The sequence below is a fragment of the Haliaeetus albicilla genome, chromosome 9, assembly GCF_947461875.1.
Source record: "Haliaeetus albicilla chromosome 9, bHalAlb1.1, whole genome shotgun sequence".
Lineage (NCBI taxonomy): Eukaryota > Metazoa > Chordata > Aves > Accipitriformes > Accipitridae > Haliaeetus > Haliaeetus albicilla.
In genome coordinates, this window is record NC_091491.1 from 20,620,920 (window position 1) to 20,643,586 (window position 22,667).

Consider the following 22,667-nt stretch of genomic DNA (forward strand, 5'->3'; position numbering starts at 1 on the left):
ATTTCTGAGAACCCTTCTGTCACACCTTTATTATATAGATACTGGTTTTATGCAAATTGTAACTGCTTTAGGAAAATCATTAACAACCTTATGAAATAGTTCAGGAATCAAAATTGTGTGGTGGCAATCAAAATGCCTGTGACAATACGGTAAGACTTTCTACAGTTCTATAGCTACCCCCTATACTTCTTTATGTCCACAGAAACACTTATGAATATATGAAAAAAAATTGTACCACAAGGGAAGAAAGGGGAAAGATGTACAAGAAACTTTTGCCTAAAACTCCTGTGTGGCATCTAATGTAAAACAGAAACAATTATAAGCCAGGGAAGTAGGCCACTCAGAAAGAAAAAGAAATTAAAGAAAAAAAGAAAAATTCATTCATAAGCAATACAAGATGCCACACAAATTACTGGGCTAATTGTGGCCCCATGGTCTTCCTCTCTATAACAATTTCTAGACCCATCAGATAGGCTCCTCTGTGAATTCTGCCAGAGCACACAAAGAAACCATTTGTTAGAGAGGATACTCCGGGTTTGCTTTAGGATAAGGAATTCTGAGTGGGTTGAATGATATGATATAGCAGTTTCTTGAGTATCTTCCTCTCCGCAAATAAATCTTCTACTCTGGAAGGATGCACCGAGAAAGTCATCAGGACCAGCGCTGAGAGCACTAGCAGATGTTTTGGATAGCAACACATAGAGAAACGTACAGCTAGAGTATTTTATAGCTTTTGGTTCACATCTTCAGCTACCTCAAAGCTGTCTCGTGCATTTCATGCTCTCAATAGCACTGAAGATTGGACACATGAATGTCAAGCTGGATTAGCTGCTGTAGCGTCCACTCAGCAATGAAGAAACTCACCATTTCACCGAGTCTGAGACAAGAGGATTAACCATCAGTAAACACACCATGTATCTTCAAATGAAAAAAATTCTGAGAAATAAAGCAACATTCTTTGCCCTCCTTCCTCAGTCCTAAATTTCAACAATAATAGGCACAAAATTCTTCAAGAACTTTCATTATCAGTAATTAAGCCATTATAACCCAAGTTCAGGAATTAAAATAGTGAGAAAAAGAACTTGCAGAAGTGCACATTTGGCTAAATCACAGCAACTTCTGACTTCCACATACTGCACATCTTAGTGCAAATGTTGAAAATGCAAGTTAAAGTCTGAATCTGAAAAAATTATTTCCTATATATTGCATGGTGTTCTGTGCAGACTGATCCAAACAGTAAAACTGTACATAAACACCATCCTAATTATGCAGTACCCATACTCTCTTCAGTGGCAGAGACCAGTTTTGACCTTTTAAAGGTGGCACTTATTTCTGCACTAAGAGACAAAATATTTTATTGATAATGGACAGCGTGCTGCTACACACACAGCAGTGTTCTTCCTGTGTTCTACTTTCACAGGTGGTGGTGGTTGGTCAAAAAACAATAATATCCTTTTAAAAAAAAAAAAGCCTCAACCTTTTCTGAAACCTGTCACTTTAAAATGCAGAACACAACTGCTCTATGAAACCTATCTATCTCATAGGAAATCTTTTTAACCAAAACAAAACAGGCATATAGCTACAACCTCGCATCACATAAAAATACCCACAGAAAATAAAAACAAAAAAGATAAGCAGAGACAGAAACTGCAGAATACCAAGCTCTAAGTCAAATGAGTTGCAAAAAGAGATCTATGTCAGAACTACAAGTCAGTTCACAGCTTTTCCTTTTCCTTAAGAGGGACAAAACAAAGACCACAAAGCATTTGCATGAATAACTAAAAGATGTGGGTCAGTGTTATTCTTTAAGTTAAATGGATAACAGTTAGAAACATGACTTGAAGCTAAATTCAGTCACATGTCTTCATTAAGAAGACCTCAACAACATAATTACATTTATTCAGCGGGTGATTCAGAGCAGGAGCTCTGTACTCAACTGCTATGAATCACCCTCTAACGTAGCCATGTTCACTCTACCCAGAGAGCCAGCCTCACTAAACCCTCTCTCAAATCCCCTTCAGTGTCCAACAGGCTTGTTTAAAAGAAATTTATACTCGCACAAGCACATACTAATATGCTTTACAATAAAACAGGTTTTTTTTTTTACTTGGTGTACACACCCTACTGAATTCCTTTCAGTTTAGAACTGTAAGACAATACTAAAAAGATCTTGCAAGTTTTCATCAACTCTTTATTTTGAAAATACTGATTTCTAACAGGGTGTCAGTTACTGACATTTGAATTTAATTTCAGGGGGGTGGGGGGGAAGGGCAGGCCAGGAATCCCTCTTTCACAGTGATATATCCTGATGGTGCTCAGGGTTAAGTTACCCAGTAATCTTCCTACTCAGTGTAGTTTAGAACTCAATACGACTTAAGTTGTGAGGCAAAAGACAATCTTTTGTCCTTACAATCAAGTTAGCAAGAGAGCAGCAGACTTAGGGTTCTTACTGGCACTGGAAAATGAAGGATCTTCCACTAAAGGAGCAAAGAACAGATACTTCCAGATGGCAAGGCATCACCTGCACAATTTAGGATCAACAAACAAAAATCTAACACAAAATAATTTATTTTTATTTTCCCAGAATGCTTCAACCGTTTTTCTTCTGCTCTGCCACCTTCAGAAGAAATGCCTCTGGGCAAAGCAGAAGAGGAACACATCACTGTTAATGAAGCTTAACAAAAAAAAGACTCCAGTAGATGGCAAATTTTTCCTCTCATTCTGTTAAGCAACCAATCATTCTCTGATTTGAGAGCAGTGTGCTGAAATCAAGATTAGCAAAGTCTCTGTATACAGGAGACCCTGCAAATGCGCTCAGTATTAGAGAGGGCTGGCTGCCAGTGCTGATAAGTTACAACAACAAATGCAGAATACCAAAACATCCTAGGGGAGATTCAGGGCTGGAGAATGTACTAGATCTGAGGGTACTCTATAACTGAAAAAGCACAAAGTTCTAGGCTGCACATGACCATTTTATAAAAACAGCAGTGTTTTTATGATTTCAGATGACTCACAAACAAGTGCTTAGATTTGCTTTATATTGATTCATAAAACATGCCGTCAAATGAGTAACACTTTTCAGCTCATTTCCAGTTCCAGGCACAAGTGATTACCCAACTGGTTCAGTAGCTCCAAAGCTGGTGACAGACTCATCTGTGTGAAGATGTAAGTTCCTACTACCACCTCCTCCCAGAGCCCACAAATCACTTACACCTCCAGGCCAGTGCTGCAGCTTTTCTAAATCTGATTCACTAAATCTGACTTACAGAAGCGAAGAATTAGAAGCTGTGGTCACAGAGCAGTATTCCTCTTCCAAGAAATCCATACCTGTATGCGCACGCACACACACAGAGTGTGAAGCTCAAAGGCTTGAGGCTGAGCTGACTTAACCACTAAGCAGTAGTTTAGGCAGGTGCAAACAAATCCACCACCCTGCACAAGCCCTTGTGACATCTACAGAGATGTTTGCAAGAGTTAACCAACTGCCAATCAACTGGTCTGCAATCACTGCACACCCTCAGCAGTCATACTGCTAAAATTCATCTTTCTGAATACTAAAACAGATCGCAAGCAATAATAAAAAAAACTGATTCTGCATGGATTTTCATTACATCTAAAGAAGTATTTGAAAATAGAAGTCTCAGTAAGGGGACCATTAATTGCCAGCAGCACAGCAATTCCTATACCTGTGAGATGTCAGTGAAGCACTGGTTCTTCTGGTCCTGTATCACACCATAATTATTCCCCATAGCTTTAAAAGTAGGTTTTAAAACAAAAGTTAATTATTGGGCATAACACAGAACACAAGGACTTGTTGAGGAACAAAATTACCTCTATAACATCATTTTTTGATAAAGAAATCTTGTATTCATTTAATGAGCTCAAGGCCATTTTCAGACATTCTGAAGTTTATGAAGTCCTTCTCCACGATTTCCCTCTGATTGGCTTACACTCTGAAAGACTTAAGTTGCATAGCTCTTGCTGACTAGGCATTTCCTCAGAATTCAGGATATCTGGATATGGCCCTTATTGTTGATGCCTTTTCTACTCAACTAGTGTGTCACAGATGTAAAAACACTGCAAAAAACCCTACTGGTTCCACCCAAAACTTACTAAATGAGTATTTACTTGCATTTTAGACAGAGAAATAAACCAGTGAGTCTCCATCTTGGCTCTGCAAAGATCTTATCACAATTATTTAGTTACTTGAAACATTATTAATAGGACTACTCGTGATTTGTTTCTTATGATCTCTTCTGTGCAGTCTGTTTTCTTCACTACTTTCACATGCTGATGTTTCACTTCCCATTTACATTCTGTTAAATGCCTAATATGGTGAAACTATGCAAATTTACTTCTATTTAGTTCCCAAATTCTGCTTTTTGTTGTATGCATGTTTAATTGTATATAAATGACAACACATTAGTAGAGTTATATAGCAAGACTAAGCAATTAATTTTTCAGTAACTAATTGTTATGAGCCAGTTTGTGAAGCTACTTCCCACTCTGCTCCAGATAGCAGTTTAAAGGCTCTGTTCTTTACAATTAAAACAAACTGCAAACTGTGGATTGCAAAAGATTATGAACGAACACAGTAGTGTCTAGCTATGTATACTTCAAAGACATGCTGCTGCGGTCCAATTTGCTGTTTGATTCCAAATATTACCCATAATAAATATCAACAGTATTTCATCACTAACATCATGTATATAGTAACTACTATCTGAAACCAAAAGCAATCATTAAGAATATTTCTTGTGCTGAAGAAGGAAAAATTCAAGCATCTAATAAATGCAGTTTACCTTCAGCTATATCCAACACTCAAAAGGAAATCTATTAAGCTATTTTAGGTAATGAAACAGTGCATTTTAATTTGGTCTTGCTCCCTACTCCCCCCTCTTTCAGGTAGAGAGATTTCTATTGCCTCATATTCCAGTGCTGAAAACTCAGGGTGTTATCAAAGGACTTGCAAGTTATACGCCAGAAAGTGCAAATTCAGGTTCTTGGTGTGTGTATGGAAACCCTCCAAGAACCTCAACTGTGTTACAAAACTGAAAGGGAGAGCATCACTAGGGGAACGTGGAAGCAAGATGAGCAGAGTTTGAAGAAAGCAAGGACAGCCACCCTCCTGCTCCTATTAGCTGCTCAACAGCAAACCTGATATGCATTTAAATGGGTGGGGAAAAACAGGCAAAACTGAACAGAAAACTAATACCAAGCCTGAATAAAAGTTTGGGCTTTTGGTTTAATTCTTACACTTCCTCTGAAACATTGAAATGACAGAAGCTTTACGATATCCCTATTCCTTCTAGCCCTTACATATGAATTAAGATTGGCAGTACAATGGCAATCAGTGCACAGTTTACAATATAGAATGTATCTGGGAGTGATTTTGAGACCAAATTTTCTAATATAAAATTAAACAATCACATTCCCAGGTTCTAATATAATCCTTCACATTATTACCTATAGCAAGATTATTTTATCCCTTTTGTTAACTATTTTTGCTTTAATATAATAAAAGCTGCGATGCAATATATATTGACAGACTGTCTTCCCTTAATGCCTCTTTACCTAAAAGTTCTATAGCCTTCTCAATCATCTGGTACATCCATTATTTAACAAGAAAAAAATGTTTGGCTATCAAAGACTCTGTCTTCCCAGAGCTGATAAACAATTCCTAGTATCACCAACAATTTTGATTTTTTTTAAAAAAACAAAATTCCCCTCCATATTAACAAACTTAATTGTGTTTCTTTATGAAAGTTAATATGTAACAAAACCAGGAAGAATAACTCAACAAGTATAAAGCTACCAGACTCTGTTCATGGAAGTTTGGGTGGGTTTTGGGTGGCTATTTTGAGGTTGGTTTTTGTTGGTGTCGTCCCCCCCCCCCCAAAAAAAGTAAAAATATCAAGCTTAATTTCAACATGACAACTCATAATAGTACATAATTTAAGAACGCTAAATTTGCACTCCCAGGCTAGAAGCAGGGGAGTGCTTGGGTTAAAAAAAACAAAAAACAAAAAACCCAAAACACACACACCACACCAAAAAGCCGAAATGACCTTCCTCTCATCAAATCAACAGTTTAAATCTGGATTTGGATCCAAAAGTCAGATTTGACTAGTATTTATATGTTTTACACTGCTTTTAGATGTATCACTGAAAACTATAGAAACACTTGATGTAAAAAAAATCCAAACAAACAAACAAAACCCAACCTAAAAACCTCTATTTTCATCAGCTGCAATGCTCAGCATAGTAACAGACAATACAGCATTTTTCAGCTTCCTTCATTAATGTACTGAAATCTTTTCATTAAAGAACAATCTTTTCTACAGGCTTATTTCTGACAGAAGTAAAAGCTTTTTCTGGCATCAGGGAACACTGCAGTGAGAAATTTACTTCTATATTCTGAGAAGGAACAGAGCTATAGTCATACTAGAGCTGTAACTTGCTCCAAGTACCCTTTTCAGTACATTGCCATGTGTATTCCCCTCAGTGAATTTTGCAAAAAGAGTAGCAACAGTTATGACCTCATGTGATAGCAGCACTGGCAGAGCACAGAAATACTTGGTGAATAAGCTTCCTCCATAAAGCAAGCAACCTGCTTGGCAGATCTCTAACACAGATGAACTTCTTACCCTTAGTATCACAGATGCTATGGTGAATATAACTGCTCTAACCAGATTAAGAATAATTCTATATTCAATATGATCAAATTGCAAAGCAATTCCTGACACTGAGATGAACTATGAACAGCAAGATGGAAAGAATAAAATACAACCCTCTTAACTTTCTGTGTAACGTCTCTAAAACTCCAAGACTAAAGAGGAACCTGACAAAGGCTGGACTGAAAAGGATATGTTCCCTGACACTTTCACAGGCAATATGTGGAAGGACTGAGAAGAGGAGGCAGCAGATGCATTCTGGAGAATGTATTTATCCTCCTGCTACCACTGAATTATGAGATCAATATTTACATCAGTTTCTGGCAATAGGCACCTAAAAGCTCACTCTCTGATAAATGAGAACAAGCTCCTCCTCCTTCCAGAGCAAATGACTAGAGAGACTTACTTTCTTTTGACAACCACTTTGACTACATGAGAACAACTTTCTGTTCCAGAGCATGCTGCTTCACCTTCAAATAACAGTAGTAGTACTAGTAGTAGTATACAAGGTATATAAGCCTGGGCCTGTAGAAGAGCACTTGAACAGCAGCATTTGTAGTTAAGAAAGCAATTCTTAAAATATGCCATAAAATCAGAAATCAAAGAAGTGACTCTTGCAAATGAAAGCAAAGGCTTTTCAGTTTTCACACAAATAATACTGGTTTGACCATGATAAAAATTTCTCACTACCACACTTGACAGCAAGAGTGATTTACCAAGGGTACAAGTCTCAAGGAAAGACTTGAAAAATATTTGCCATAACTCCTTTCAAATTCCCTCCCATGATAAGTCAAAAAGGAAACAAAGCCCCTCTGTAATCCTATTTGACTTTTCACAAGTAAATCCCGGGGGGGGGGGGGCAGAAGTACATCACAGAAAAGCAGAAAACTAAAAAACACTTATACCATTTCATTTGCCACCACACCCCCAAAAAAATCTTTCTTTAGGTTAATCACCAAAATGTAGAAGCTTGAGCTGAAACTTTCAGGAATGCTACCATTTCCAAATACTCCTTCTTACATAAGGGGTTTAACCAACCACACTGCCTGTTTCTCAAGAAAACCGCCATTACATAGGTAGAAACCCTTTATTACTCCCCAAATAGAGTTAAAAAAAAAACACAGTAAAAGTAGCATGCTACTTTCCTGGTCAACAAGCATCAATTAAATTAACAATGAAGAAGCAACTTTTGGCATCAAGAGGGTGGAAAATTTTCATAATAATTGGTATATATTAGGTCTGGCTCTTTTGAGCTTTATCAGTATAGCGCACACAGCCTGCGTCTCATTCTCATAAGCCAGTAACTCCAGAAGATCGGTCTTAAGCAGTGACCTACCAGTATTTTAAAAATCAGCAAGCAGTGACAGGAAGACAAAAGGAGACACCAAATGCTGAAGGCTTCTTTCAACCCTGTAGTTGCACGCAATAAAAGTTGACAAGTTATCAAAGTACAAATAAATCTGAAAATACAGCAACATGATTTGTGAAAATCACATTAAAAACAAAGTAATTTGAGGACACTAAAATGATCAGCTGCAGTAATAGATTAAGACAAGAATTGCTCTGCCTTCTCATAAAATTTACTTAAAAGCTAACTGGAACAGGAATATTAACTCAGAGAAAACAGCTATAAATAGAAGGTGGTTAATCATTCAAATTTCTATTCCCATGACAACAATACACGAAAGATTCTAACTTCTGAATCTTTTAATATGACACTTTAAAAGTACTTTAGCTGCTGCACTAGTCTGCTTCTACCTACTTTTTAGGAATAATTTCTTTTTTCTTTTTTTTTAATACAATAAAGGAGATTTTCTTTCAACAAAAGCATTTTCAAAAACTAGACAAAGTGAGGTTGTGCATCAGCTGGGATGATTAAAGGTGGCCACTTAAATGAGGCCACTTAAAAATACATTTACCCTTTCTCCATCCTAATATAAAGCACATAAAACCTATTTGCTATTCATTTCAACTACCATAGCTGCTACAAAGTATTTTTCAATTAAGCATTTGCATATATCCTAAAGTAGCATCTCACATACTTTAAGGTCCATGACAGTTGACATTATGTATGTTCAAGGACATAAACACAAGAAAAGTTTACTAAGCAAAGACACCAAAGAAAGAAAAAGTAACCACCTCATCCCCAATGCACAGATGAAAACATACCATGATAACCAAACTTTAAGCTCAAACAGCAGCCGTGTGACACACTTAGAAATGGAATCTAATTATTACAAAACCTTAGCCAGTGTTTTACCCACAATATTTCTCACTCAAACAAATTAATGTTGAAGCTTTCAAGTTAAACAAAATAGAGTAAAGGAAAAAAAACAAAGAGAGAAGTTCTTTATTTAAAAAGTGGAACGCAGATAGGGACTCTTCTCATTTTGTGGTGAATAGCAAATCAAAGTGGGTCGCAATCCAGTGTATTTGCAGTGACAGAAATTATGAAAGCACCCAATAAGTGCATTCAATTTCAAAAAAATACAGAGCTGCTGCAAATCTTGATGAAACTACTACAAACACAGATGAAAAATTACGATGAGAAGACTTGATTGTGGTCTTAACATTACTTCTAACTTTTTAAGTTACGTCTTCACATTCTTGCAAATCTTGTTTTCACTGAAGAATTCAGTTCCTATTAAATAACCTTTTGTTTTTATCAGTACTTTTCTGCTATTCTTAATCACTGTAGTTCTTCATACACAAGATTTATTTACAGCACCCAAAAGAAGCAGAAATTACTATAGTTATCAAAACAGACTGACATATAAAAATAAACAATTTTTATGTACTTGGGTTAGCTGAACTCTAAGAACTTAGGCAGAATCACACTGAGCATTAATAAAATGGTACCTTAACACTTAAAGCAACAATTCAGTATAGAAAAATGCTTTTATTATTACTTAGGTAAAAAATAAAGTTAGATCATTACACTGAACTCACTAAAATTTTCAACATAGCTAGAGATCACCTAATTCAAGTGTAAATAAACATTTTTACTAAAAAAAAATATAGCTTCCTTATATCACTACCACTAGTAGTAGACATACAACAGTACTTCCAAAGTACTGGGGAAATAAAACTGGCCTAGGATGAAGACTCACCATATTCCATACAGTTTAATACACATCTTACTAGTGGTATCTCTTTATCTTTAAATAACATTTCAAATTTTGCAATAGCTGATACATAGTTTGTAATAGTTTGTAATCATAATATAGTTATTATTTTAAAAAAGTCAGTTATGTAGATGGATGCAGATTATCAGTATATTAGAAAGTATTTTTTTATTTTTAATAAAATATAAAAGGACTACTGTCAAAAGCATTGTGTCTGTCTTATGTGGATATTAAAAAGAAGCTGAACAATATCACCCTGCTGAGAACAGATCATCAGTCCCTCCTCATTTTTATTAACAACAGAAAGTCTTTTTTTGCTAGCAAGAGTTTTGTGCCAAAAATTAACATACCATTTGCTGCTGACAATCTACCAGACTAATAATGCTTTTCTTCATGCAAGAGGTTTCAGAAACTACTACTCACTTTCCAGTCAGCATTTATCACAGATTCCCAAATGCAGTCCTCCCATGAAGAGAAAAACAAGACAGCTCTTCTCCACACACATACACACACCTCTTCACACTTAAATTATTACTATGAGTAAACAATTTAAAATACTTCAGCAGACACAGACAAGCGTTCTTCACTTCCTGATGTTATAGCTCAATCCTAATGTCATGGTGCATGTGAGACTTCCATGGAACTTCCATTCAAACCTGGCACAAGAAAACTGAAAGAATAAAATCATAGAATCTTTCAGGTTGGGAAAGACCCTTAAGATCATCAAGTCCAACCATAAACCTAACACTGCCAAATCCATCACTAAACCATGTCCCTAAACATCACGTCTACATGTCTTAATTAGTAACAGGACTTACATTCTACTGTCTCATTGACATTTGACCATTTCATATGCCTATATGGACTGCAGACACATATATGCACCATCTCTGTTTTACTGCTGTCTGTATACCAAGTACTAACTCTTCTTCACCTAGAGGATCCCTGGTGCAACTCGGACAACCCTCCTTAAATATCTTCACTGGCGTCTTGAATTGTATCCTTAGCAGGGCATATAGATAACTATACAGTAAATTCCAAGGTCCTCCTCTGTATCAGCTGAAACAAAAGGAAGACACTCAGCATTAAAGGCTAGAAATACAAATACTCCAAGCCCACATGATTTTCACAACGCCACACACAACAGAGAATCCCAAAGGCCTTGCCTCCCTTAGCAGCACCCATTTAAGTCCAAAAGGGATCTGGGGGAAAAAAAAAAAAAAGAAAAAAAAAAAGAAAAAAAAAGAAGAAAACAGCAACATCCCAACACCAGCAGAGAACAAACAATATTGCCAGCCACCTTCAAGCATTGAAACATATAGGATCCAAAAGCAGGCCTCTCAGTATCATGATTTCTACCACACCAACCCCCACATCTCCCTGGTACACCTCTAGTCCCAGACTGCTGAGCCCTTACTATAGCATTCCACTCACTTCCTAGCCTGGATGTCATCTGTGACTACTGGTTTCCTCCCCTCCCACAGCTGTCAAGAGTCCTTTCTTTTGCAGATTTCATTTTACAGAATATCATACTTTGTAAAGCATAAATTTCTAAAACACACCCTCAGGACAGGACCTCACAGGGCACTGTAAGGAACACTAGCCTATGCCTCCAAGAACCAGCAGTCTAGAAAGACAAGACGCTTAACAGAGTGAACACTCGCCCATGTTTAACACACAGGTTCTTAATTTCTTTGGGGGTTGGGAGGGAAATAATATGGGATCAGGGGAGAAGGAATAAGCCAAGAGTAGTAAATTTAATAACAGACTACAAGAAGAAGAAGAAAAAAAAAGTAAAAAACCAGAAATACTGAAAGGTGGATGAAGTGAAAAAAGTACAGGCATAATGACCAAAGTGCTTTTCAAAACCAGAGGAAGGAATTTGAAGCATGAAGCCAATCAGGAAGGGAATACAGTGCCCAATACAATTTTAAAATAACATTTTATATACTTCTTTCTGCCACATCAACTTTGCACTTAGCTTTGAGCTTCTACTGACAATATTTACTTTTGTTTACCTGGTTGTCCTCTGTGCGTAAGTGTGTCTGTACCCGTGTGTGTATATACAAACCACATGCTAACTCACGGCCTTCTGGAGAACACAACACTAAATAGCAGTATGCACATCACCGACAAAACTATCACACTGCAGTACTTGAAAGCAGTGTTATTGGGGGTTATTTGTAGTGACACAAATGTAATCCATTTTTAAAATCAGGTATGCTTTATATTTTTCTGTTATTAACATTCTATACTCATGAACATCAAATTGTTAACTGAAAATAACATAGCACATTTCGAAATATTGCCTTTCATTCTTAGAAAATAAAATGACACAACAGTATCAAAATCCCTCTCTCAAGCACCTTATTTACAAAAAATAAAAAAGGCATTGCTTAACAGATAGCTACCACAAGAACTTCAAGCACTACAAATGTTACCAGTAATTCTATTTTCTAGAGGTTTTTTACAATATTCTCCAAACCCTCTACCTACTCTGATTTTTAAACTGCTTCTAGTACTCTGTAGCTGCGTACAAGTGTGCCTTCCACATTAATTCTGTCACAAAACCACTTGACAACAGGACTGTGAGCCTCTTAAGATGTCAGGTCAACCCTACAGAACACCAGCTATTGCACATTCCACACAAAAGCTTTCATAAACAACTAACTAGTCTTATGCTTATTTTTTAAATATTTCACTGCTTTATTAAAGATACCTTCTGTGCATTAAGACAACAAAGGACTTTCAGAAACACTGAAAATTAGCAAATGTTTCATAACAATACTGTATCATAAAACCAAAGCCACACTTAAGATTGTTATTATTTCTTATTAACTGACAACACAAGCCACAAACACTCCCATGACTTCCACAGAATTATTTATCTACCTCTACTATCCAAACGAGCTATTTCACACATGCTGCCAGCTGATGCAAACTCAAAAGTGATGTCATCTAAATAATCTTTGAATCCTCTCGCAGTTTTTTTTTTTTTAATCCAGTGGATATATGGCGCCTGGGGGCAAGAGGAGGACAGGAATGACCCAAAGTGAAAGCAAACAGTGCAAGCTCCTAATTGACTCCACATCACTTAAAAACGTTCATCAGTTCCAAATTAATGCATGAACAAAAGCTTCTGGTTTCTGCTACAAGAAATCCAGGAACAAAAGCCTCAGAAGAACATCGTGAAAAGAAGTTTAGACTCTTCAGTCAAAACCTTTGGTAGTCCCCGAAACTGAACTTCAAAACATAGTAATGAGAACACACTGATTACTTGGGTCTCATAAAAAGAAATTAGAAATCACCAGGTTGTCACCTCCTCCTCTCTTACAAGTAAACTCATGCAAAGAAGAAAGATACCATCACATACAGGCACAAAAACCCGCAACACAGATTATTTTTTTTTTCCATTACAGGTCATACCTTTCCCATTCAGTCATCACAGTTTCTGGAGCGGGGAAAGTGTATTTACACAGCTATTTCATGTGCAATATTCACAATCCCTCATGATCTCTTAGAAGCACTTCATTTTTAGAGGCAGATCTATCCCATCAGGTCAACTCCCTCCACCCCTACCTCAAGGAACTATAACTCATTTGTTCAAATTTTCTGTTTTAAAAAAAAAAAGTAAGTAAAAAAATCTGGGGATCATTTATCAACTTAACATGGGAAGTAAAACTGTTCAGCATCACAGCAACACGTAGTTAAGTTACACAAGCATAAAACTAGACACTGATATTTCTGATGGAGTTCCTTTAAGACATTTTGATGCAGAATGCACAAAGCTATTCTAAAAATCAGAATAACTATTGCAAACAATAGCAAGATATTCTGGAAACAGAAGAGCACCCTTTACAATTCAGTTTCGTAGTGAAAAGTTAATGCAACACTACTTATCAAAAATATGCAAGTTTGACAATTTTGAAAGACCAAAAAGTAAGCTATGAGTAGTAATTTTATATTAAGTATTTTTGCATCAAGAGAAAAATTATAGTATTCGTAATTCTTATGGTCTTTTTAAAGTAAATACAAAAAATATTTCTATATATGTAGATTTAGCTCCAAAGACAGAAAATTACTCCTGAGTTGAATTAATGCACAATTTTACGTCAAGAGTATCTAAGGTAAGAAATTGAGAAATTGAAGTTGTCACAGCTGCTTGCCCCCCCTTTTTCTTTTTTTCCCCTTTTAATGCAACTGGAAAATATCTGGGACATTTTTCCCCCCATGATCAACAGCCAAAGCCATGAAGTGGAAGCAGCAAAGATGGTACCTGAGGACAGTCTGGGTCCTCTATTTGCATACAACCAAATTTATGAAATGCTGTATTCCGTAGCACCCTAGCAATTAAACTTTGGCTACCTAAAACTGCCAAAACCAAAACAAACAATGTGGATGCCCCCCCAGATTATCAGCTGGAGACAGTATAATTGCTCCAACCCTACTTCTCAAAAGAAGCTTTTTCTGACACATCAGTGTCACTATTTGTTTCTCTAATCTTCTGAAGCCAGTATGTAAATTCAATTATTTTGGTAGCTACATATCTACAAGCATTTGCACATGAGGGCCTCATTCTGCATTCCTGAATTTATTTCCACCAAAGGTTGAGATATAAAGATTTACCCATGTAAATTTGACAGATTGTAAAACAGATTGGTCAATGTTGCACATAAACTAACTGGTACTTCAGGCATTATACAAATACATATAACCTTAACCTTGCAGAATCTCTGTTTTTTGACAGAACCACCACTTTGTTACCTGCTGTTAATTCTGGACTATAAGTATACACCTTACCAACCCAAAGCAAAACCACCTGCTTACAAGTTACTACTCTTATTTCTAAAAATTAATTTTAAAAAGCTGTTAAATTTCTAATGCAAGATGATTTTGGCACCAGATCTGATTTATTTACCGAAAAAGAACACACTGAAACTTTCACATGGTGAGTAATTGTGAGGACTTACAGCACTGACACAAAACACAGTGTCACTCACACACTGATTTTTTTCAGCTGTCTGCAATTCTAAGTCCTCATATTCTGACGCAAATGAATTGAGATTTGAGATGTAGTACATAACACTATGTGTGTCAATGCTCCAAGGGTATCGGTTTGAGTACAAATACACATTTACTAAAAAAAACCAAACGAGCAAGCTTTTCTGCGTAACTGTGTACATGATGCTTATTTCAGACTTCTCTCTCCTGGACTGCTTTCACAGAAACTGGCCGTTGTGAAAAAGGGTAAACTTTGTAACTTGACACTCTGCTGCTACCAAGTGTGGCAAGTCAGAAAGCCCATCTCAAACCGAAGCAGCCCCACGGACTTTGCATAAAATACAGTGCCACATTCCACAGCCCAACAACCCACATATTTATTTTCAGGTAAGTTAACTGCTAGCAACTTCTAGAGAACCAAGGGGAAAGCTTCCCTGTGTATCTCTAGATCTATGAAAACCCACTTAAGCTCCTTGAACTCTGTGCCTCTAGTCATTGAGACACAATACCAGCTTTTGAGCTAAACAGCCAAAACACCAGCATGCATTTCCACCCAACTTCTAAATAATAACAGTTAGTATTTTTCCTGCACCCTCCTCATATATATAGCATTCTCACAGCTTGTATTTTTATTGGATTTTGGTTTTAAACCTCACATTTGCAAAACAGAGCATACTGCAGACTTATGCAAACTTCAAGAAACAAGTGTGCAACATTTCACAAGCCTATTGACTCGACTTCCAAGAAAGGGAAAGGAGTAGCAAACTACTGAAATCCGGGAGAAGAGGCAGGATACATTCTCTCTTTATTATATCACAAGAATCAAAGATAACTTCTTTTTTAAGAAGGCTTTCCTACACTAGAATTTGGAGCTCTGCCAAAAGTCTATAGACAATTGGTGAACTAGCAAATTTGTGACATCAGATATTCCAAGGAAGTGAAACCTGACTTAACGGAAGTGATTTTTATTTAAGAAAAACAGATACTTAAACAGACATACAAAAAAATATTTTAAGACCAGGTATGGAGGAAGTTCCTTTGTAAAAAAAATTTTTAAAAAGCATTTATTTACAGGCTAGAACCCCACCCAAACATGTTTCCAAGTCAATCTGCAACAGAACATTGTTGATATTACCAATAACCTGGACATTCTTTTAAAAAAAGGCCAAAAGAACAGTTCCCATAGAATTTTTGTTCAATAATCCTTTTCTTTCTCTCACTCTTCTGAAAAGCACTGCTTGCTGGCATGAAACTTCTGAAGCCTGGAAAATCATCATCAGTCTGAACTGAAGCTTCTAGATCAAAGTTTCTAAGTGAAATGGTGATTGATTCCCCAGCCATCTTAATGCATTCCACTAGACTCTGCCACCCGTTGACAAGTGTATGGATATTCGATATTTCTTTATCTGCAATTTTCCTAAAAGCAAGTGTATTATAAAGTTTCGTTTCACCTTTTAATTCATCTTTGAAGACCTACAGTTGTGGGAGTCTCTAGGTAATACTGCAAACCACAGGCCGATTAAATTTCTATGACATCCTTCACATATTCATGTAACTTTGAACCCTAAACTATGGATGGTCCTGAAAAGAAAAATAATGTGTTACTGGGGTTTCTAGTAATGCCCAGCTTCAAGAACTTCCTAAGCCTGAATAAAAGTTCAGTATGGACAGTATAACAGCAGTGTTGACTTGGAAAGTACATAACATTTACTTTAGCTGCAGTTGTCAATTCCAAATCAACAAAACTCATCAACGTATCTGGTATCAAGAAAAGCCTGTAAATGCAGAAAGTTCTGGCAAAAAAAAACCCCTAAGCTTTCTTGATTTTGGAAGGTATCCAGCATCAGTCTGTAAGCACACATGCGTTGGAGCTAGACAAACCAGCAATTCTGGCATGAAAGATTTCCATTCCCCTTTCAGGAACTCTTCGGGACTAATGAAGATTTATTCCCCCCTTACAGAAAAACAGGTCCTCATCTGTAGAAGAGTTTAGCTATCTATTAAGAAAGCATATGACGACAGCATACTGCCAAAGCGATCATCCTGCCTACTACCAACTCTGGGCTGCACAGAGAATGAGCATCTGACTGGAAATGCATTTCATAAACGCTGAAGGAAAACTGTGCTCAGAAACTTAGCTGAAAAGAGCCAGGAACATCGAATAATCTAAACGTCACTTAAAAATCACATAGCAATCACTAAGAGTTCCCAGCTGGGGAAAGAAAAAATATATTAAAAAAAAAAGTCATCAGGCTTAAAGGAAAGACCCAGCTAGTCCGGCGAAACCCCACAGAGGAAAAGGCGCTGAACAGCCAGGGACCCCAAGCCTCTTCCAAGCGCCGCTCTGAGCCCCCGAGGCTGGGGAGGGGCCGCACAGGCTCCGCCGCCCGCCACCCCGCTGCGCAGCGGCCCCGTCGCACGAGGGAGACCCGCACCGGAGCTGTAACGAGGCGACGCCGCCCGCGCCTGACCCGCGGGAGCCAAGAGGCCGCGCCGGAGCCCGAGGAAGCGCGGCGGCGCAGCAAGCCCCGGGCCGGTTGCACAACGACCCGCCGTCCCGAGGGCGCAGGATGCGCGCGAGCCACTTGTTGCGGCGGCCGTTACCGCCGCGCGCTCTTGCGCAACGCCGGCTCGCGGCACGGCAGCGCACAAAGGCTTCCACCCGCTCCACCGAGGCGGCCGGAGACCGGCGCCGGGCCGCCGCCGCCGCCGCCCGCCCCGGGCCCCTCGCCGCTGACGAACGGCCGCAGCCCGCCGAAACCTTCCCCCGCGCCGGGGAGAGGGCAGAGCCTCCCGCTCGGTTGAGCAACTACCGTGTCGCAATGAGCAGCGGCCGAGAAGTGCCCTCTTCCTGCGGAGCTGGGCGGGGAGGGACCGAAACGAGCCGGCGGTGGCGACCGAGAGGAAGCCTCCCCGCACCCCCCCCACCGCCACGCAGACCTGCCCGCCCGCCGGTGCCCTGCCGGTTCGGCCCGGTCCGTCCCGTCCCGTTCCCCTCAGAGCGCGGCGCGCACCCGGCGGCACAGCCGGCCCGGGCCGCCGAAGACTCCCGGGCCGCCCGCGCACACCCACCTGCCCGGGCAGCAGCAGCCGCCGCCGGCTCCTGCGCCGCCCCCCAGCCAGCGCGGCAGCGCTGGCGCTAGCGGGGAGGCTGCTCCCTCACGCCGCCACCGGCAACGGCCGCGCCGCGCGCTGCTGCGTCCTCCGCTGGCACGGAGGGGGTGCCGCGCGTTACCTAGGCAATAGCTTCGCCCTCGGGTCCCGCCCCGCCCCCTTTGGCGCGGGCCGCCAACCCGGCCGCAGCTTTCAGTATCAACCCGCGAGCGGCGGCCAATCGCGCGGCGCGTCCCCGCCCCTTCTGGGCGCTCCCGGGTCTATTTTCCCGTGAGGGCCGGAGTTGGCCGCGGGGTGGCGGTGAGGCGCCCCCGCGGCCCTGCCCCGGGCAGTGGCGGGGACCAGCCGCCTCGCCTCGCCTCGCCTCGCCTCGCCTCGCCCGGTGCCGCGGGGCTGGTGGCGAGGGGAGCCGCCTGCCCGCCGCGGGCCATGCCGGACGGGTGTCCCGTCCCGTCCCGTCCCGTCCCGTCGCGGGCCGGGCCGGGGCTCAGCTGCGAGGCCCGGGCCGCGGAGCCCCCCGCGAAAACCCCGTTTAGCGAGCTACGGCAGGGCTCGCCAGCCTCCGCTGCCTCCCAGCCCCGCTTGTTTAGGACTAGTTCCGTTTCCCCCCCTCTTGTGTGGCACTCCCCGAATGCGTTTCTCGTTCGCAGTCGCGAGCATCGCAGGCGCTCCGGGAAGCTGCGGCTGCTGCTGCGCACGGCGTACCCAGACCCGAACACCTCTTCCCGCGGCCAGGCTTAGAAGTTAGGGCCGTGTTTCAGAAGGGTGAACGAGGCAGTCGTCTATGTTCACACGGACAAGGGCTCATCAAAGAGCCACCTTCCCCAAGTGGCTTTTGGAAATCGGCAGGGAAGACCTCATTATAGCAGCTTATTGCCTTGCCAATGATTTCCGTGATACATCCTCATTTTAAGAGTCTCGGCGCTAAGCTGTCAGGAATAATTGCACTGAAACTAGTACGTATAAAAGACAGGTGGTTTTCTAAGGCTTAAAAGAAGCAGCCAAAGAAAAGCAAGGTAGAATGTAACCAGTACTGGAACAACTTACTTCTGCGTGCAGCTAGCCCCATCCCCACCCACTGAAATCAGAAGTTACATTCCCACTGCCTTTAATGAAAATAGGGCAAGACATAGCAGATTCTTGTCCGCATTCAAAGAGTATGATCACATTATGCATATTTTAACACCCCTATGCTAATAATCGTGCTGTATTATTAGTCTTGTCTATTTTCCTCTGTTCATTTTTCCAGTTATTCCAGTTTTGAAAACAGAAAGATGGATGGATTTACTTATCAACTTCACTTACCAATTCTCAAGGCACTAAAAATTCATTAAATTTGGATTAGAAAACATCTAGAGGATGTTTAGTTGTTTTTTTCCAAACAAACAAACCAACCACAATATGGATTGACTGGAAATTTATGGGAAGGACAATGATCTCCCCACTTATTTCAGCAAATGGGATTTTTGCAGGAGCGGTGAGCATGCAATGCAACATCTAGGCAAATCTCAGTGGAAGGGCAGAAGCTAATGAAAAATCTCGCCTACTGCGTGTCAGTCGCCTTCACAGCCCGTCTGCTGTGTGTATCAATTAATAGTTCCCCTTCCTGCTTTTAACCAGTTCTTTTAAGGCCACTCAGTACTACAGGCATTGTTTCTGAACCTCATGCTGCTTCTTCATACCATAGGAATGTGGTAACTTCACTTGACTTCCCTTCTTCCTGGAAAAAAAAACCAAAAGCCAATAGATTTGAAATGAAAGTAACTGGTTTATCAGGCAAGTGTATAGATTGTACAAAGACAGTAACATCTCTATGGATCGTGTCCTATATAATGTTTAGTTCAGCACACTGAGCCACTTGTCTTTTTTTGTTTAAAGTTTACATTGCTACTGAAATATATTTCTGAAAAATGAAGTATTAATGAAATCCAGTAGTGCAAAAAGCCCCTTTTCAAACCATTCTAATATTTGCGGTTTTGACATTAAATATTCCAGAGAGTCTTGGCCTAGATATTCAAACCTTGGCTCGCTAGTTGGCCTCACTGATGACAAGCAGTTTTGTGCCTGGAAAGGCTAGACAATGTTTTTTAGAAAAGAGCTATTTCTTCTGGTTCTTGCAACATTAGGTGGTTGTTTTACAGGATCCAGTGCAGTCTTTGTAATGCGTAAGTCAACTATGATGTGAGTGATTTACTAGACTGAGCAGAGGGCTACAATCCAGAAACTTCAAGATCTGTTTACTGTGCTGCCATCTTTCCAATTGAATAATGATGCCTTGAAGTGTCTGTCATGCATAAAGCCCCAAGCACTTAAAAATTGTCTTGTATAGGCAATTTCTGCTATATCTATGAATAGACTTCAATGAAATCTGCCCACACAGAGTTTTTCTGTAGGGTTATAATTCCTGACTTCAAATTTCCTTTCCCTTTTGTGTTTTAATGCCTCCAAATACAACATCAGTATTTAGCAGTGGGAGTAAAGAGATCTCAATCAGTAGTTACCAACGTATTTCAGATTATAGTTGATCAACTTGCACAATATTCATGTTCCTGTCACACATGGAGTTGTTATGGACAGCGTGTGCAATATGGATAAGGCACTTGTCTTGAAGCGTCTTAAAGAAACGTTTTTATACCTTATGCGGCAGTGAAAAAAATAGACTTTAAATATAATTTTAATTTTCAATTGCTTTATCTTTAGATTCTGTTCCCAACCCTCTTCACAAAACAACAAATGTTCTATTATCCCCCCCCCCCCCCGGCTATTGTTACATGTGTTCTCAGTATAACAAAAGGGTTTTGTCTAAAAAGGCTGTATCTGACTCATGCCTTTGCATGTGAAACAGCTGTACACCTAGGGCACATTCTTGGTCATTTGAAAATGTGTCATTTTCAGCATTCTGGGTTTACATTATTTTAGCCCTGTGTGACTGCAGTGATCAGAAGAAAGGAACTAATGCACAAGTTTTCTGCATATCTGCAGACATCACAGAACTGTGGCAGCAGACCCAGACAGACGGAGAAAGAAAATGCAAGTGGAAATCCCACATGAAGGATGTTTGGCCTAAAGTAGAAAAAGCTGGTCTGAAAGAAATTCAAGTTAGTAAATCTAAAGGACAAAGATCCAGAACACAGCTGAATACTGGGCAGGAGATGCTTAGAAATCATTTATTACAAAACTTAAATGCTCATAGCAACTTGCTAGTGTCTGATACTGTGATACAATGGCAACATCTACAAGCCAAATCAGCTTTGGGTAGTTAATGCACAGGAATGTTTCATGGTGAATATAGAGTAACATGAGAATCTCTCACAGAGTAATTATTTTCTTAAAATAAAAAGTTATATTCAAAACTGTGTGAACAATGGTAGACAGAATAATGGTCACTCTACACTGCATAGTCATTCCTTTGTCAGCATGCTGCCTACTGTCATCCAAATAAAAGGCTTTAGAATGTCTTGTGTATGAAAAAATAACATGACAGTCTCCTAAGCAGTCACTAGAAGAAAGCCAGTTTGGATTATAACGTTCAAAAAATAGCTTACCTGGAATTAACAAAACTTTCATCTCCCATTTTAAGTCCCTCCTTCATCTATACTAGAAAAAAAAATGTCCCCTGTTGCCTAAGGTAGTAGGTTGTTAGCATTTGGGGGACAGAATCTCTCATTAGTCACTGAAATTTAAGAGGTGTTAATAAGCAAGCAAATAATTTTGGCGTGACTATTTCAAAGCATGTATTTAGCAAAAAATAAAATCACAAGAATCAGGTTTAACTGTCAAAGCCTATATTTAATCTCCTAAAAAGGAAATACTAAGAGATTCCCAAGGAATTTCATATGTTAAAAGTATGTTTACTAAGTCTATACATGATTTCATGCACTAGGTTAAAGTACTACAACACATAAATGATACGATAGAGAAGATATGGTACGCAGATAGCATGATCCTGTAACAGTCCAGCTTATAAATAAAAGCTGGCTGGCTGGACTGGGCCTTCCCCATCTCTGCAGATGTTAGACCAATCTGTGAAACCAAAGCTGCCCATTGTTATTAGGGCCTCTCAGGGTGCACTGATAAAGTGCTAATGGCACGGTGAAAAACTCGACGTAACACGCTCGCTCAATTTTGTAAGTATAACATTCCCTCAAAGGTGTTCTGTACAGTACGTTGGTCTCTTTCCTGTGCTTGTACCAGCATGCATGTCTATAATAAGCTTCTCTTTGTTTCTCAAACTGACTCCGGTGAAGGGGAAGGCAGCAGCAAATAATGGACTGAGTGACTGCAAATGCAGATGTCAGACAAAACAGATGCTGAATTTGGCTAATGAAGCTACAGCCTGCAGCAAGAGCAAGCAGCTTTTAACAGTGCTTTGCTAAACCAAGTTATTGAACATGTGTAAAATTCAGTGCAAAAGTTCTCTGTAGAACTTATAGCATATGTACAGGAGCCAGAGAGAGCCAGAGCCAAACTGCTCTGTTACCTACAGCAGCACCTCAGACAGCCAGCAGCACTGATACCCAAATATTCAGCATCCTGGCACTTCATTGTTCTGTTCCCCCTGCTGAATTTGGTGCCTGAGGCCTCTCATTTTAAAATTTTAAGCCTAACTTAAATGATGTAAAGCCATTTGAAATAGAGGGCCTCTTCCTCAACCTCCCTGACCTCTGTAACACACCAGAAGTACCAGCATGACACCTGATTCATCTGTTAGGGCAGACAGAGCCCTGCTGTGAATGAGTGGGGTCAGGTCCTT

The 22,667-nt window shown here is 39.9% G+C and overlaps 1 protein-coding gene across 6 annotated transcripts in view; it reads right to left on the bottom strand.

Annotated features, from left to right (window-relative positions):
- PIK3CB (phosphatidylinositol-4,5-bisphosphate 3-kinase catalytic subunit beta) overlaps nt 1–22,667 on the bottom strand; it is a 116,819-nt gene that overhangs the window by 67,932 nt on the left and 26,220 nt on the right. For 3 of the 6 annotated variants that reach the window (XM_069792053.1, XM_069792048.1, XM_069792049.1), the window contains exon 1: nt 17,873–18,012. The gene's annotated coding sequence lies outside the window, so the exon portion shown is untranslated. Of the gene's footprint in view, nt 1–16,251; nt 16,271–17,872; nt 18,013–19,461; nt 19,635–22,667 lie in introns of those variants that run through there. The other 3 variants (XM_069792051.1, XM_069792050.1, XM_069792052.1) reach the window with 2 other exon arrangements.